A 17,351-nucleotide genomic window follows, 5' to 3' on the forward strand; every position below is an offset into this window, starting at 1 on the left:
CTGTTGATGGGATGGTGCATATAAAAGATCCCTAGCTACTAATAATTATTGAAAAATCTAGCGAGCTTCCTCTCTAAATCTATATGTCAAAATTACCAATAGCCGATGATAAATAAATTAATGTGCTCTAGTGGTGTCGTTAAACAAAACAAACTTTAAACGCAAACGCAAACGTTGACGCCGTTGCTACGGAGGCCACCGTGGAGGTTATCGTGGTCCAAAAAAAGCAATACCTGTATCTCGTCTTTTTTAATCTTTGTAAATGCTATCCAAGAATAATTTAAATTTAAAACAGTGCTGTTACGTTTAACGCTTTGACGTGCGTCCACCCATCAATGGCGTGACAGCGTTTCGACGTTTTTCTAGGAGTTGCTTAAGTAGCGACACCCATATCCCATATCATACAGCTACAGCGGACTCGTCCGCTCGCAACAGTACTAGCCTGTGTTCGAGCATTAACACATTTTTACCGTGTGAAACTACCGGCGTGTTGTACAGAACATACACGAGCGACACAGAAAGGGAAAGGTGTGCCGTGAACTCTTTTGTGTTTCGTGCTTTGTAGGGTTAGAAAAGAATAACAAAATATGCGTCGTATAATAATATTTATCGGGAATGTTTATTTCATTGATGGTTTTGTGATTCTCAGAACGAGAAAGAAAACTAATAAGATACTATATATTCGTTAACGTTAATGCGTTTGTGACAGCTTGTGTGGGACGGTCAGATCGTTAACTGCGTGATAAGAGGGTCAAGTTTTGAACCACCAATTGACCAGAACGTTTATTGAACTGGCCGTTTTATTGGATTACGTTACCCTGTCAGCGTGCCCTGCAACTCCGCCTATAGTTCGCTCGATGCGCGGTTGGTTTCGGATCGATCCCCGTTGGTGGGCCGTGGTATGTGCTATCCATTCTGTGGGATGATGCAAATAAACGATCCCTTGCTACTAATGGACAAATGTAACGGTTTTTCTCTCTAAGACTAGCAAATGTTTGACATCCAATAGCCAATGATCAATAAATCAATATGCTATATTGTGCTCAAGTGGTGTAGTTAAACAAAACAAACAAACAAAATAGTCGTTTTACGAAACAAAAGTTAAAGTTTGTTTTGTTTAACGACATCATCGGCTATAATTGGATGCCATTTTTTAATAAATATTTATTGTCCCAGATCATATAGTAGTGTCGGGGTTGGGAGACCCAAATCACTGCTTTACATATATATCCATGTTCTAGGCAACAATAAAATATGTTAAAAATAACAAAACTAATAGAAACTGAGTCAGACTATATAGTTTTATGATCCGAGATTTAAACGAGAACAGAGAAAATAGCGAATAAAGCTGAGATATATGGTATAAGAAGAAAAAAGAAGTTGTTTTGAAATATATAAAACCTCAAACAAGCCATGCACTAAATCAGTCTTAATAGGTATTGCTACATGTATACACCGTATTTTCATAATAACAATATATATTAATATGTATTGCTACATGTATACACCGTATTTTCATAATAACAATATATATTAATATGTATTGCTACATGTATACACCGTATTTTCATAATAACAATATATATTAATATGTATTGCTACATGTATACACCGTATTTTCATAATAACAATATATATTAATATGTATTGCTACATGTATACACCGTATTTTCATAATAACAATATATATTAATTGTATTTATAATCAGTCATTAACGAGCTTGAGCCATGAGGCCCATTCTTTAATAAAAACAAATTCATAATGGCAATGTTTAAATAAAATATCTCTTCTAGTTCAATTTTTTTTGCAATATATTTTTAATGGCAGTGATTTCTAAAAAAAAATTTGTTCTGTATTTGGTACAATAAATATAGTATTTTATATTACTAATTAGCCAATTAAGAAAGTTATCTTTTCATTTTTTATGAAACCAAGCAGGATATTATTTTTATTAAAAGTAATTATATTCCCTGTCTCAGTTAATATCCAGGCTTGTACTGCATCCCATACGTGTTTGGTCTCATTACACTCTACGAATAAATGTGATATGGTTTCAGGATAATTACTACACAAATTGCACATATTCGAATCGACGTAGCGAAATATTTGGCCATTTTGAAACATAGTCTTAGAAAGAAAACTCGCTAGATTTTTCCATTGTTATCAAGGGATCTTTTATAGGCATCATTCAACAGACATGTTAGCACACACCACGACCTTTGAAATACCAGTCGTGGTGCACTGTCTGCAATGAGAAATAGCCCAATAGAGATGGATCCCTTACCAACCGCATGTCCTTTACCACTTGGCTACGTTCTTCGCGAGTTTGTTCTTGGTGAATGTAAACATTACGTCGTCAGGGAACGTCATACCTGATGATGTCATTTTATATTGGTAATTTGTCTTACTGAGCGTTATTGTTTTAACCAAGAAATAATTCAAAATAAAATATGATCTTTTAATGTTATTATTAGTAAGCATGTTTCAAGTTTAATTATAAATATTGCTATTTCTTTTACGTTCAGCGGGGTATGAACAATAAAATCATCCAAAACCTTTTGTGAGAACGGCTTCGCCGATACACAAAGTTTGCGATTTTGTTGTTGTTGTTGTTCATACCCTGATGAACGTAAAAGAAATAACAGACAATCTTTAAATGACATATTACTAACATATCGACGAAACATCATCTTTTTGACAATGACAAACGTCAAGGCCGAGTTCGGCCAGACCGATCAGAAAAGCGTTTGATAGACTGGTTTATGCCTAACAGAAATGTGACAGGCACTTTCTGATTTCTGGTCGTGTGTACATTCATGTGTTGTGTGGTGACTTGGGCATGTTTTGGATGCGGAACGCTCGCGGTCGGTCGACAGACTGGTTTGGAGGGTTTTCTTTTGTACCTTTCTTTCTTTCTTTCTTTTTTTTTTTTTTTTTTTTTTTTTTTTTTTTTTTTTTTTTTTTTTTTTGGCCCCTGCGCGTGCTGTAACCTCACCGTGGTGCAGGGGTGTAACATTCTCTTTGAGAATGGCCAATACAGCACAAACTGAAGTTTAGAGTAAAATTCGGTGTCCGTAAAATTCTGTGATATTTGTATTTGTATTTTTGCACAGTTCTTTACACTGTTTTTGTTTAAACCTTTAATTTTTATATTGATGTTGATCATCACTTTATTTATTTGCATTACCATAGTTTGACACCCAATAGCCGATGTATTTTTCGTGCTGGGGTGTCGTTAAATATTCATTCATTCATTCATTCATTTTTTTTTTGGTGCCTAACATTAGGTAAATGTGTTGTTATTTTTTCTTTTTCTTTCACAAGCTACACCAGTAGTCAGTCTGTAAAATGAAATGATCTGTCTTTTCCAGTTCTCCTCTGTCATCATAGAGTTTGATTTGTACGGTTGTTTCAATAGGCCACTCAGATTGTCTCAAACATTGATAGGTTGGGCACTGCTGTAGGATGTGCTCCGTTGTTTGGTCTTCGAGTCCACAGCTGCAAGTGTTGGTGAAGGTGCTAGCTTGAACATTTTGAACATGTGAGCATTTAGTTTGTTGTGGCCTGTACGGAGTCCTAACAGAGTTACTTGATCCACTGTATGATCCAAATGTGTTGCGAATCGTGATAGAAGGCAATGGAACAGAACTAAATGATTAAAATATGTTAATTTGTTCCATTATACCCCCACCCCCGAGGTTTTTTGTTTTGTTTTGTTTTGGGTGGGGTTTTTTGCATTGATGTATTAATCATCGGCTACAGGATGTCAAACATTACAGAGAAAATCCGCTACATTTTGTTCCATATGTAACTAGGGATATTTTATATGCATCATTCCACAGACATGTTAGCACATACGGCCTTTGATATACCAGTCGACTGTAACGTGTTCATGACTAATGCGCAACTCTCAATAGGCTACGTCCATGTATTAAACACCCATTTATTCCATTCTCAACCCGCCCATGTCTCTCCCATATTGACTGAAGTAGCGAGACAAGTGGCTGACAGGTTTTACTACAACTGTCCTTGAAACGGGCGTGTGGGTTTTTTTTTTTTGTGTTTTGTGTGTGTGTATGTGTGTTGTTGTTATTTTTTGTCTTGTTTCTAGTTCACGGATGTAAAGTACAAACAAAAATGAGAGCAAACTGTGCTTTGATTATTACATAATATTATGATTCATAACAATTCCTGCAATAAAAACCTGATAATCATATTAGCATTTTAATGACATATTACTAACAGACATGATGTTAAAAAAGGTTCGTTTTATAGACGACAAATCATCATTTTGACAATTACAATCACAAACGCCAAGGCTGAGTTCGGCCACACAGATCAGAAAAGCGTTTGATAGACTGGTTTATGTCTAACAGAAATGTGACAGTCGCTTCATTTCCTTATCTCGTGTGTTGGGTGGCGTCTGGTGCACGTTTTGCAAGGCAAGCGCTGGCGGTTGCTCGACATATATATATATATATATATATTTTTGTGTTGTTGTTGTTGTTGTTGTTGTTGTTGTTGTGCTTAACGGTATATAAATGTGATGCGAATCGTGTGATAGAAGACAATGGTATCAGTCAAATTGTTCGCGAGCGCTCGGCCTCCTGAACACGGATTCGATGGTGTAGTGGTTTAGCCATTGGCTCTAAGATTGGTAGGTACAGGATTCTGACCTTAGTACTGACTCTGTGTAAGTTTCAACGGCTCCTTGGGGAGGTGTAAGACTGATACATCGACTTTTCCCTCACCAACCACTAACAACTAAACGAATAACGCACTCTCTTGAAAATATACGTATGTGCCCATGACAGCGTGATTTACCCTAATTGGATATAATATGCATGAAAATTATGTTAACATGAAATTAATGCACGGGACGTAGGTCAGTGGTTTATTTATTTATTTATGTATTTATTTATTTTAATTTGATGGAAACATGAAAATTCTGCCACTGATAACCGTATAGTCGATTTTTCAAAATGTATGTGTTTATTGGTTACCGCTCAAAACAAATGCGGATCCTCTTAGTATCTTCAAGCACTGCTAAATTCCGGAAAACAAAATTTCGTATTTCTTAAGTTCGAGGGCCATAACTCTGTGAAACATTGGTAAATTGTCATGAAAGTCAAACTTGCCCTGTAACAAGACATGATAAAGCAATACACAAAATTTCAGTATTTTGAGGCATTGCCCCCAAAAAAATAATAATAAAAAAAAAAAAAAAAAAAAAAAAGGACGGAGATGAAATCTATAGCCTCCTCCGGTTGGATCGGTAGGGACTAATAATCATACAATCGCGCCGTTCCAAGAAATATGCACGTGAAAAACGTCCCCCCCCCTCACCCCCCCTCACACCCCCCCCCCCCCCCTTCACCCCCGCCGTGTACTGACGGAGCAATGGCTCCAAGCTAATTTTATCAACATTTACAAAATATAAATGCGGCGGAAAGAATATCGAATTATTAAATGCGTACTCCCTGGTACAATCGTCTAACAGAACATATATATTTATAGTCTTGAATCAATAGGTGTTTTACCATCTTGTAACAAAGAAAGAAATGTTTTATTTAACGACGCACTCTATCTTGTAACAAATCAACCAACAAACACACTTCTTTGGCAGTTGCATAGTTTACTTATGTTCTGGGAATGTCAGAGGTTTTGTGGGTGCTCGCGATGCAGTCCGGCGCACGTGTTTTTCATGCAGGTACCACTGCTGTTGTCTGACATTTGACCCGCAGACACAATATTCGCCTGCTAGATCTGACATTCAGATGGGCTGCGACGGATGGTGCTGGTTTGTGCGGAAAGAGGTTAGGATCACCGGAAAGAGGTTAGGATCACCGGGTTAAACAGTGTTGTTACATGTGATGTCTTTTAACAGATAAACCGACTCACGTGTTTCAAACTCCGCCCGTTTTGAGCACCGAGGGGCCAGGCGAATATGCATTTAGAGCATTGTGAATTCAAAATTAAAAAAACAAGTAACTGTCGTATTCTAGTAAGAGTAGCCCATGAAGTGGCGACAGCGATTTTCCTCTCTCAATATCTGTGTGGTCCTTAACCACATCAGCCGCGTGCGCAGGGGGGGGGGGGGGGGGGGGGGGGGGGGGGGGGGGGCGGGGGGTTGGGGTCGAACCCCCCCGCTCAAGGCGAAACAAAAAATCATATCCCCCCAGATCCCCCTCCACGGGCTTCGCGCCTGCGGCGCTCGCGATGTCGGGCTTCGCCAGACACCTCGACCCCCCCCCCCTCCAAAATTTCCTGCGCTCGCCCCTGCACATGTTCGACGCCATATAACCGTAAATAAAATGTATTGAGTGCGTCGGTAAATAAAACATTTTCTTCCTTCTTGTAAGACATTTATCGTTTGGTCAGACGATAATTGGTTTATCGTTTGTTATGGTCTTGCGGAAATGGAAGTAGTGTGTAACAACAAGGTGACCGACTGCGCATCAACCAAGCAGTTTACCACTGGGCTACGTTACGCCTCCTCCCCCTCCCTAACAACAAGATGAAGAATTAAAAAGCTAAATAGCATGGTTAAGTTAAATCTGGCTTGTTTTTTTGCTGTTGTTTTTTGTTAAATCCGGGTCATCAAACATAACAGTAACAAATAATCCCAGTTATGAACAGGCAGGCCAGATAGCTTGAAGGTAAAAAAAAAGTATACATAAAGTTCGAGGTGCATCTAACTTTGAATATCGCATTAAATTAGACCACGCCTTCCATTGGTCAGATATGTAATAGAACTTGTCTTTCATCTGGTCAGTAAATGTCTGAAATATAATTTAAATTAGTATATAAAGGTACCGGCTACTATTGCGCTTAACTTGTGTGGGGTCCTACTATACTAAATTTAAGGTGACATTTTGTTGTATTTGAAACTAGCAGCTTAACCCCTCACCCATTTGTGTTGTGATATACTTTAAGGGTGAGTATTGATAGCATTTCTATCCGTGATGTTGTTTGAAATGCTGTCGTTTATGGGATTTGATTTAAAGGTATATTCAATCTGAAGCACAATCACCAAGTTCAATCAAACGATTTTCGGGGAAATATTTTATTTTTAATTTATTTTAGAAATTATATCCAATTAAGTTAAGCATGCTATCCTAGACACACTCACTTCAGCCATCTAATTAGTTGCCAGGCGTGGCTCCAGGAGGGGACGCCAAGGGGCGCGCCCCCTGTTTTCGCCGACAAAAAAATAATAATAAAAGCCTGCTCATTACTCTTATATCTTGAATACCGTTTATTGTTTGTGTTTCTGGTCGTCTTAATATTTGTAGCAGCTCAAATTCCATTTTACTGTTTACTAAAAAATATTTCGTACGTACGAAATAATTTGTAGGTAAAATACAGTTTGAGCTACTGCAAACATTAAACTAACCAGAAACATATGGTATATACAGATACAGACATTTTAAACAAATGTAATCAAAGGGACATTTCCGATGTTTCCGACTAATAAAATATTTCTACGATTAAACTTACATATTAAATATATTTTCTTGTTTAGAATATCATTGTCTGTATATTCAATGTGTTTCTGGTCGTCTTAATATTCCTAAGAAACCCAAACTGGATTTTGTCTTCAAATAATTTCATACGTACGAAAAAACAATATTTTAGGAAACAAAATGAAATTTAACCTAGTACAAATATTAGAACGATCAGAAACATGTTTAATATACAGTCAGTAATATTTTATGCAGCAACTATATTTGATATGTAATTACAAACGTTAAAAAGTCTCTGTTAGTCGATAACATCTTAAAAACTGCAGCAAACTCAGGAATGTCCCTTTAATGTGTAATTAAAGTTATTAAAAATTCTATGTTAGGCGAATGGTAGCAATCTCAGAATAGTCTCTCTAATGTAAGGAAAGTGTAATTGTATACGTTGGGTGTCCCAGAATTTGCCTTCACGCGTGTAAATAAAATAGGATTTATAAAATTTGAAAGTACTTTGATGAGGTACTCTTTTTTTGGCATTCACATTGAATTATTTTCAGTGTTATAATATTGTTTGTTTGTTTTTTTACTATTTGTTTGTTTGATTTCGGTACAATTCTTTTTAATGTTGCAAATTTTATCTATTGAACATTAATACCAAAAACCATTAATTGGCGTAGCCGCGGAGGGGGATCACGGTGGGGGGGGGGGGGGGCATTCCAACAGTGATCAGCCCCTTTTTACCACCACATTTTATACTTGTCTGTCTCCCCATAACAATGGATGAATGAATGTTTAAACAATACCCCAACATAAAAATACACATTGGCTATTTAGGTGTCACAAAAGGTAAGTGTATGAAAATGTTTTATAAACAATGTAACTCTTCCAAAGTGGGTGCCCAGTAGTGGATCCAGGATTTTGTGAAGGGGCCTCACAAAATAATTAAAAGAGCAAATGAGCCGAGCTCCCAAAGTACGTGAGATCTGTAGGGGTGTTCGGGGGCGGGGCATGCACCCTTAAATTTTAGAAATTAATAAAGGTTTCCCAGAGACGTGTTTTCATGGTAATTAAGTGTTGTATATTGGGGATGACGAATTTTTAAAACCCGTCAAAGAAGACATAAAAAGGGCACTTCAAACAGGTAGGGAAGGGTCACGGGACCCCTGTGAACCCCTCTTGATCCGCCAATGGTGCCCCTCGACTATGAAATCCGGGCTACGCCAGTGTCCAAATGGAATATTTACTGGTGCGTGTTTAGTGTTGCTGAATATATCATCACGAGACGACACTTTGTAACTAACAAGAAACATACATTCCTATTGTTCATTGCCTGAAAATGGGATTATTTTCTTTTGCGTGTCATTGTAGTTAATGGTTTACCATTCACTTAGCTGAAAGTCGTGTTAACCCGACCTGCAAATACAAATATATAAACGTTTTATATAATTTCATTTTTCTACTCAGATGGAATTATTTTACAATCGTTAGATGTGATCCCGTTTCATCGCACGTGTTTCGGTTAATCTGTTAATAACGTGTTGAACACGTGGTCCGTGTATGTTTGTAATGAAACATCTGTCTGAATTGTTGTAAAATACGGAATCTGTATTCAGGAAGCACTACAGTTTATTTTAACTCTTGTTATGCTTAGCAATGACAGATATCGATATATGATATGGTAGTAAAATTGAGGTGTGCTGTATTTGTCATATACGTTTTATGTATTTGATAAGGTAAATCGTCCTCCTATTGTACATTGCTGTGAATATCTATATTCATTATATGTTTTATGTTTGTTTGAAGTAGAAGAAAATTAAACAGGCACATGCGCATGAATTTATGATGGGGAGGGGTAAACTACGGTAAGCGACATTTATAGGGTGGGGTTGGGTGTAGCCGCGGAGGTTCGAGTCATGCTGACCAGAAAAATATATTGAAAAACAATTGCTTAAGTAAGGGTGGGTTTCGCAAACACGTCTGCTTAAAATAATATTTAACTAGAACCCGGAAAAAACCCTTTGGTTTAGTAATTAACACAAGCTGTACAAGGTTGGAATTTAAAACAACAATTCTAATCAACCATGATATTATTCATTTACGGAGTGCCTCCAATCAGTGGCGTAGCGTGGGTTGTATTGCGTCCCCTAACCAATGGACCTTTAGCACTCCCCGAGTCCTTTCCACCAGACGAGGTGTTCTTTGCGGTAATTGTGCTGTTTTACAAGACGTCGTTAACGACGTACGTTTTACGAGATGTCTTTTGTTTTTTGGAACGTGTTTCTCTCCTTTTACGGGATAAACCTTTGCTTTCGTCTTTACTGAAACATAGTTTGTCTTTAAAAATGTGTTTCATATTTTATTCTCTATCGTTTATCACACGTCTTTATGATGTGCCATGCATTATGCCAACCAGTAAACCGCATCTAGTGTACGATAAACTACGGTAAGTGCTGTGCTGAATGATTGGAATGATTATATAAAATTCTACATATATAATATATATATATATATATATATTATGGTATTCTGTGAGTAAATAACGGGAGTTTATTAAAAATGTATATAAAATAAATAAATAAAAATAATAAATAAAATAAATAAATACATAAAATAGTTTATAAAAACAAAAGACAAAAAGTGCCCAGAAGTTGAATAGCAGAACAAGTATACAATACAGAACATTTAATTTTTTAGAAAATTAATGTATTATGTTGTGCCCTGATGGTATACGTTTCATTTCATGCAAAATGTAATGCCACAACATGCTATAGCAAGGAGTACCTAAAACTAGGTCGTGTATGCTTTCTTTCCTTCTTCGTTTCCTAATGTTCATGCTGAACTCAGAACATTTAACTTCCCATATTATAAATATTCAACAATATTGTATTATGTTAATAATATATATCAAGATATTATTATTACTCTTTCCATATAATGTATATGTGATGATATTTTGACATTGTAAGGTCATGCTCTCAAGGCACCCCAACCTTCGCATGGTCATATTGCTCTGGGAACAGCAATGAAAAAAGAAGGAATTATTATTGACAAACCACAACATAATAAACTGGTCTTGTACATAATTTCAATGTTCTATACTGCATATTTTTTCCGCTATTCAGCTTCAAGAAGTGGGATTATTTATTTATTTATCTATTTATTTATTTATTTATATTTACCATATGACACACGCAGTTATACTAATACATGTAAATGGTATGTCGTGTAACTGTTATATCAGTCATATTGTACAACCCTAACAAGGTGGCGGCTGCTTTATCAAGGCAGTCGAGTGGTAACTCTACACGAAATGGCCGGATACCAATCTACGGTTCCCCAGCACGTGAATTGGAGACGTTTGTGGTCAGTGCTGGTAAGTACTGACCAGGGAAGTGGTCACAGAATTCGGTCAACGAGCGCAGAGTTGCCAGGCTAATTAATAGCGACACACTAATATTGTGTTCTTATTATTAGTTCCGTCGTTTCATTTGACGTGAAAATATATAGTGCTACTGGATAATCAAATATACAAAATTATAAACATGGAATGAGAAAAGAGAAAACGGGAAACATGTATAACACACACACACACACAGAGAGAGAGAGAGAGAGAGAGAGAGAGAGAGAGAGAGAGAGAGAGAGAGAGAGAGAGAGAGAGAGAGAGAGAGAGAGAGAGAGAGAGAGACGCGCTAGCGCGCGCGCTAGCGCGCGCGCACGCACACACATGCACACGAATTCGCGAGCACTATTTAGATAATTCTAACATGTGTTCTTTAGAAGAAACCCGCTACATGTTTTCCATTGGCAATAAGAGTAGCACTTACCTACAGGGGAAGCACATACCGCGTACCTCGCCCGTACTATCTGAGGATGTCATTACCTATTTGTTATTCATCTCTCATCACAAAATTTCGAATTTCACAAGGAACAAGGAAGGTATTGTGGAATTGAACGATCACAGAGAAAATGTTGTGTGTGTAATCAGGATGACGATGATGAATTTCATTTTATTTTAATATGTCCATTGTATTTTAATATTTGCATATTGTATGTAAAAGAAAAACCTACTGGTTGAGACAATCTGTTTGTAAATTAATACAATTACTGTCTGTTCAGAATAGAAGATAACTTTTTAACTTTGGAAAATATTTAAACAGTGCATTACATTTAAGATCGCAATTGTCCATCCTCCAGATACACATCCACTTGTTTATGTTTATGCTGATGATTGTTTATATATGACTTATAATTTTGGATATAATTGTATGCTTATGAGCCACACGGTTTAAAGTAACTAAACTACTACTACTACTACTACTACTACTACTACTACTACTACTACTACTACTACTACTACTACTACTACTACTACTACTACTATTACTATTACTACCACTACTACTACTACTACTACTACTACTATTACTACTACGACTACGACTACTACTATTAACACTACTACTATTACTGCTGCTGCTGCTACTATTACTACTACTGCTGCTGCTGCTGCTACTATTATTACTACCACTACTACTACTACAGTAAATCAGATGATATTGAGTACCCAAGTTCCGCATAAAATATTATTATCATCCTTTTAGTATCACCGCACGCATAAACGCTGTGGTCACACGATGAAAAGGGTGTAAGGAGCTACTGAAAACAAAACGAAACACGTAATGTTTGCACCGCACACATACTTCAAGTCCCCTGGATGTGTTGTTCCTCATCGTGGTCCAGGGATGTCAACGTCCTCGTGGGTTTCCCTGAAAGGCGAATACCGCACACATACTTCAAGTCCCCTGGATATGTTGTTCCTCATCGTGGTCCAGGGATGTCAACGTCCTCGTGGGTTTCCCTGAAAGGCGAATACCGCACACATACTTCAAGTCCCCTGGATATGTTGTTCCTCATCGTGGTCCAGGGATGTCAACGTCCTCGTGGGTTTCCCTGAAAGGCGAATACCGCACACATACTTCAAGTCCCCTGGATATGTTGTTCCTCATCGTGGTCCAGGGATGTCAACGTCCTCGTGGGTTTCCCTGAAAGGCGAATACCGAACACATTTGGTGTGTCTTGGACATTTTAGAACGAGGGGTGTCAACGTTCTCGTGGGTTTCCCTGAAAGGCGAATACCGAACACATTTGGTATGTCTTGGACATTTTAGAACGAGTTATATAAGGATCTGTGGCAATGGCTTTAAATATTATGTTTTTCGTTTTCTGTTGATAATTCGTTGCAATATAATGAATATTGGTTTGTTTATCACAGCTCCATACACTATTTCCATGGTCTTCCAACAGCGTTTATTTTTGTCTGGGAAGATTTTAATGTTGCTATGTTGTGTTGATTTTTCGCTATGTTTTGTCACGATAAGTCAATGCGATATTGGTTTGTTTACGACAGCTCTATACACATTTCCATGGCCTCATCGCAGCGTTTATTTATGTCTTTTTCAATATTGTATTATTATTACTTCTTCTTCTTTTTTTTTCTTTTTTTGTATTTAATGTTAATATGTTACTCTGTGCCTTTCATAAATATGACTCTTTCATAACAGTCTACACTAGTTTTATTAATAATTTTAAATTTTAAAATTCATTTGACACCCAGTAGCTGTTGTAGTAGTAGTAGTAGTTGTTTGTTTGTTTGTTTGGGTGTTTCGTTGTTGCTATTTTTGTTTTTGTTTTTTGTTGATTTTTTTCTCTGTGTTTTTGGGTGTCATTAAACATTGATCATCCTCGTCCTGTTTCAAGCACAATCGTAGCTGGTACTCTGATATCAGTTCAAATTAAAATACATAAATTTACTGGACAGATGAAACAACATTTGATGACCACAAACACTGTCACATTTATTATCAATAGCAAGACTCATAGCATTAACAGTGATTTTAAAAGTTGATTGCACTTCAAACTTTGACCCGCCGAGATGCCTTTTGGTTTAGTGCTACCTGTATTGAATGAGCTAAAAGGATTATTATGAGTCATTTTATTTGTCTTTTTTTTTTTCTTAATTTATTTCTGTGTTGTTGTTGGGGGTGGGCTTCTTTTTTTTTTTTGGTGGTGGGGTGGGGTTTTTTTTTTGGGGGGTGGGGGGGGCATTGGTTTTGGTTGTTTGTTGTTTTGGGGGTTTTTTTGGGGCGGGGGTTTGGATTTTCGTTTGAGGGCAAGGGGGCGGGTTAATTTAAAAGTGCTCTTTCCATTTAGCAGTAAACAAAAATCCGATATTACGTTGTCCTGATTTTTTTTTTTTTTTTTTTTTTTTTTTTTTGTCGTTAACGCATCCTAGATACTTTATACTAGGTACGGCACATTAGGCGCACCCCGTTTACACTATAGTCTACACCTGGCCTGAATCTCCTGGAGCGACTAGATCCAGATGTTCTTCCATTCAAATGACACAATCACTCCGATTAGAATTGCTCCGCCTTATTGGGGTATTGCGGTTGGAATTGGGTATGGTGGAATGACGTATATGGTCGGGTGGAGTCGGGTATGGTCAAGTGGAGTCGAGGTATGGTGCGATGTAACAGGATATTGTCGGATGGGGTCAGTTTTAATCGGGGTATTCGGTTATGGTCGGGTGGAATCGGGTATGGTCGGTTGAAGTCGTGTATCATCGGGTGGGCTCAGGTACATGTATGGCCGGCTGGAGACTGCTACGATTAGGTCTCACTACACAGATGTCATCTGCCATTGAAACCTATGTTACATTGCCCAACTTCAAATGAAGATTGCCAATAGAACGGATTCTCGTTGGCACTAACAACATACACTATATAAGCATTTATTATCACTCCAAATTTGAGAACATTTCAGTCTTAGTTGTTTGCTATGTGATCGCATCTGGCTGTAATACCGGTCCGAACAAGTGATTCATTAACCGATTCACTCTGGCTGTCTCATACGCTATACATCCATGTACCAAAAGGTCAATGCACAATATTACAAAATAGCATCGGCAAAATACAGCCAGAAGGCTAACCATTAAACATACATATTGTTTTAATTCTTCACCATTTCGTAGAAGTGAATATGTGAACCATAACATGTGTCACAATTAGGAACTATATTGGACCGTGATCAATGAACTCTTACCCGGAAGTGATCTGTGTAGTGAGACCTCAGGTGGAGTTTGCTATGGTCGGGTGGAATCGGGCATGGTCGGGTGGACTCGTATACGATCGGATCGGGTATGGTCGGGTTTTGCTGGATGTGGATATCACGACCTATGAAATATTACAGCAGCGTTCAAATCGCCTTTATCACATAACGCATCTTTCGAACTAATGGAGCAATTTCACCGCTATTTGGACCTTCCATAAAGATACCTTCATGGATATCAAAAAGACAAAATAAAGCTAATTAAACGTCTTAATCTTTTGAATTTACATTAATTACCATTAGTCCTTAAACTAATTCCATTAGTTAACTTAATTGTACAACCGTGTTTGACAAAATAAAATTTTACTAAACATATATATTTGTTTAATTACTATTAAATTCAGAGACATTTTAGAAGTAAGAAGGACATTTACACGGTACAGTGGTACAAGTTTGTCTTTGATGTTATCTTAAATATTTCCATTGGTTCCAAATTAGTGCCCAGTTGCACGCCAGTAGGAAAGGAAATTGTAACCTATAGGCGATATCCGGGGAGGACCTCGCGCCCGGCGTTTCAGTTAAACAGCACTTGCCATGCGTCCAGCACGCGGGGATTACGTTCAGGATACACTGGTACAACGTTACAGTACTACACACATGCAAAGTTTACATCTGCTGGTGATCTGTGGTTCTTTAACATTGTGATATTTCTCTAGGGGCAACGAAGGGGGTAAAATACTCTCCCTTACCCCACCTTGTTGACAACCTTACCATGTGGTTTCTGGTACTCTTGTTTGTCACATCGTGTCAGGTATGTGTTTAGCTATTTTTAATTTGACGATATTAATTGAAATTGACTTTTAGTTATTGGCAAACATTATTGGTGAATAAGTATCGTGTAGTTTTTTTGTGTTTGTTTCGTTTTCCTCCACAAAGGAAGTGCACTCAATTGATACCAGCTTTAAGGAATTTTGTTTCGCCGTGCAATATCTGAGTATGCATTGTTTTAAACTTCTATGAAAGAAGATTTGTCGCATTGCATTTTATAGGTCGATTTTGTTTTCTTTCTTTTCTACATTCAAGATTTTTTAATCGCACTTGTTTCTAAAATGTTTGAATACTAGTACATGTACGTATAAATATTAATTAGTGAACTTAGTAAAGTTAAAGGCGCTAAACGTAATTCTTTGTTGATAACTTTATACAACACAATATCATTAATGCCATTGGCCTTAGTGTCTTAGGTACGTATCTTTTTTATCTGTTATTGTTTAACAAACGAGCAATCGAAGAATCATAATTATTATTTTTGTACATGGATAATCGACTAATTTATTGGTATTGTCTACAACATAATATTTTGGTGCAATCGGCCATTTTGTATGAACTATCATATAAAAATAAGCATACTTATTTTATAAATCTGACAAGTGTTAATATCAGCACGATCCAATTATTAATTACACTGAATTTTTTTTAATTGTTTTCTTAATATTTGCGTCTCTATGCATGGTCACGCCAACACCAAGAACGATAAGCCATCCTTGTTTATTTATTTTATTTTATTGTTGTTTGTTTTTGTTGTTCTTGAGGTGAGGTTTTTTCAGTTTTTAGTTTTTCTTCTTTTTTTGTTTTTTGGGGGTGGGGGAATTGGGGGAGGATGGGGTGGGCGTGGTCTGCTTATTTTGTAAAAGACTTTGCTTAGCCGAAAAGAAGGAATAAAACTTTATCTCTGTTTTTTGAGTAAAGTAGCTTTACATCGTGCACATCAATGTCATTATCTGTTCAAAATACAATGCAATATTACATGAATATAATAAAACGTATTAACAAGTTTAAATAACTATAATTGGTATTACGTATCATGTTGTATGCAGTTTTGGAATAAGCATATATTATAACATAATGTAATCATTATGTTTTCTATATAAATCTTTTAACTTAAATGCACCATTACTATAATTATAATGCAATGTATATGTATATTATTTTACATTAATTTTCGGAATAAACATATATCGTAACACATAATGATTTAATTGTGTGTTATATTTTATTTAAAAAAATGGACATTTGTAATTATATTTTAATCTTTTTTGAACTAACGCACTATGATTTGTGATTCAAGGGCGATGGATGGTTTCTTATAGGTCCAGTATAAGTCCGCAGCCATGCATAGATTAAAATAACTGGACGTGCAGTATTTAAAAAAAAAATGAGTTCAAGAACAAACATTTTAGTATGTTTCTGTATGTCAACAGTTCCTGCATCAACCCTCATCCTTCCCTTTCCCAGGCCCGCACCCGCTATGTTCGGTACTGAAAGCTTTCGTGTTTGAAATCTAATAAATGCTGATTAAACAATACGCAGAGGCATGATAGACACGAACTGCTTTACTCGACACATTTTTAACAGAATGTAGGTCTAGTTGGTAGTCACGGGTTTGAAATTAAAAACTCAAATATTCCGATTTCACGGATGTACCAATTACCGTAGTTCTCCTATTACCGCTGGTCTTAATCGCTTTCTTCCTGACCTTGACCTTGCCTCCAGCTGACCATCCTGTAGAGTATGTACAAGTTAATAGTCAGACCAGGGATGTCAGTCGTGTTTTTTTGTATACAGGATTTTAATCGAAACCGTTGGTGAAATATTAACAAAATGTTATATAATAAATAATATTAATGGTCATGGTTTCATACATCAAAGTAACTAGGTAGCTTTTTAAGAATAATTAACGTTGTTATCATCATCATCATCATAATAATCGTCGTCACGAT

This window comes from Gigantopelta aegis, chromosome 9 (genome assembly GCF_016097555.1).
Source record: "Gigantopelta aegis isolate Gae_Host chromosome 9, Gae_host_genome, whole genome shotgun sequence".
Lineage (NCBI taxonomy): Eukaryota > Metazoa > Mollusca > Gastropoda > Neomphalida > Peltospiridae > Gigantopelta > Gigantopelta aegis.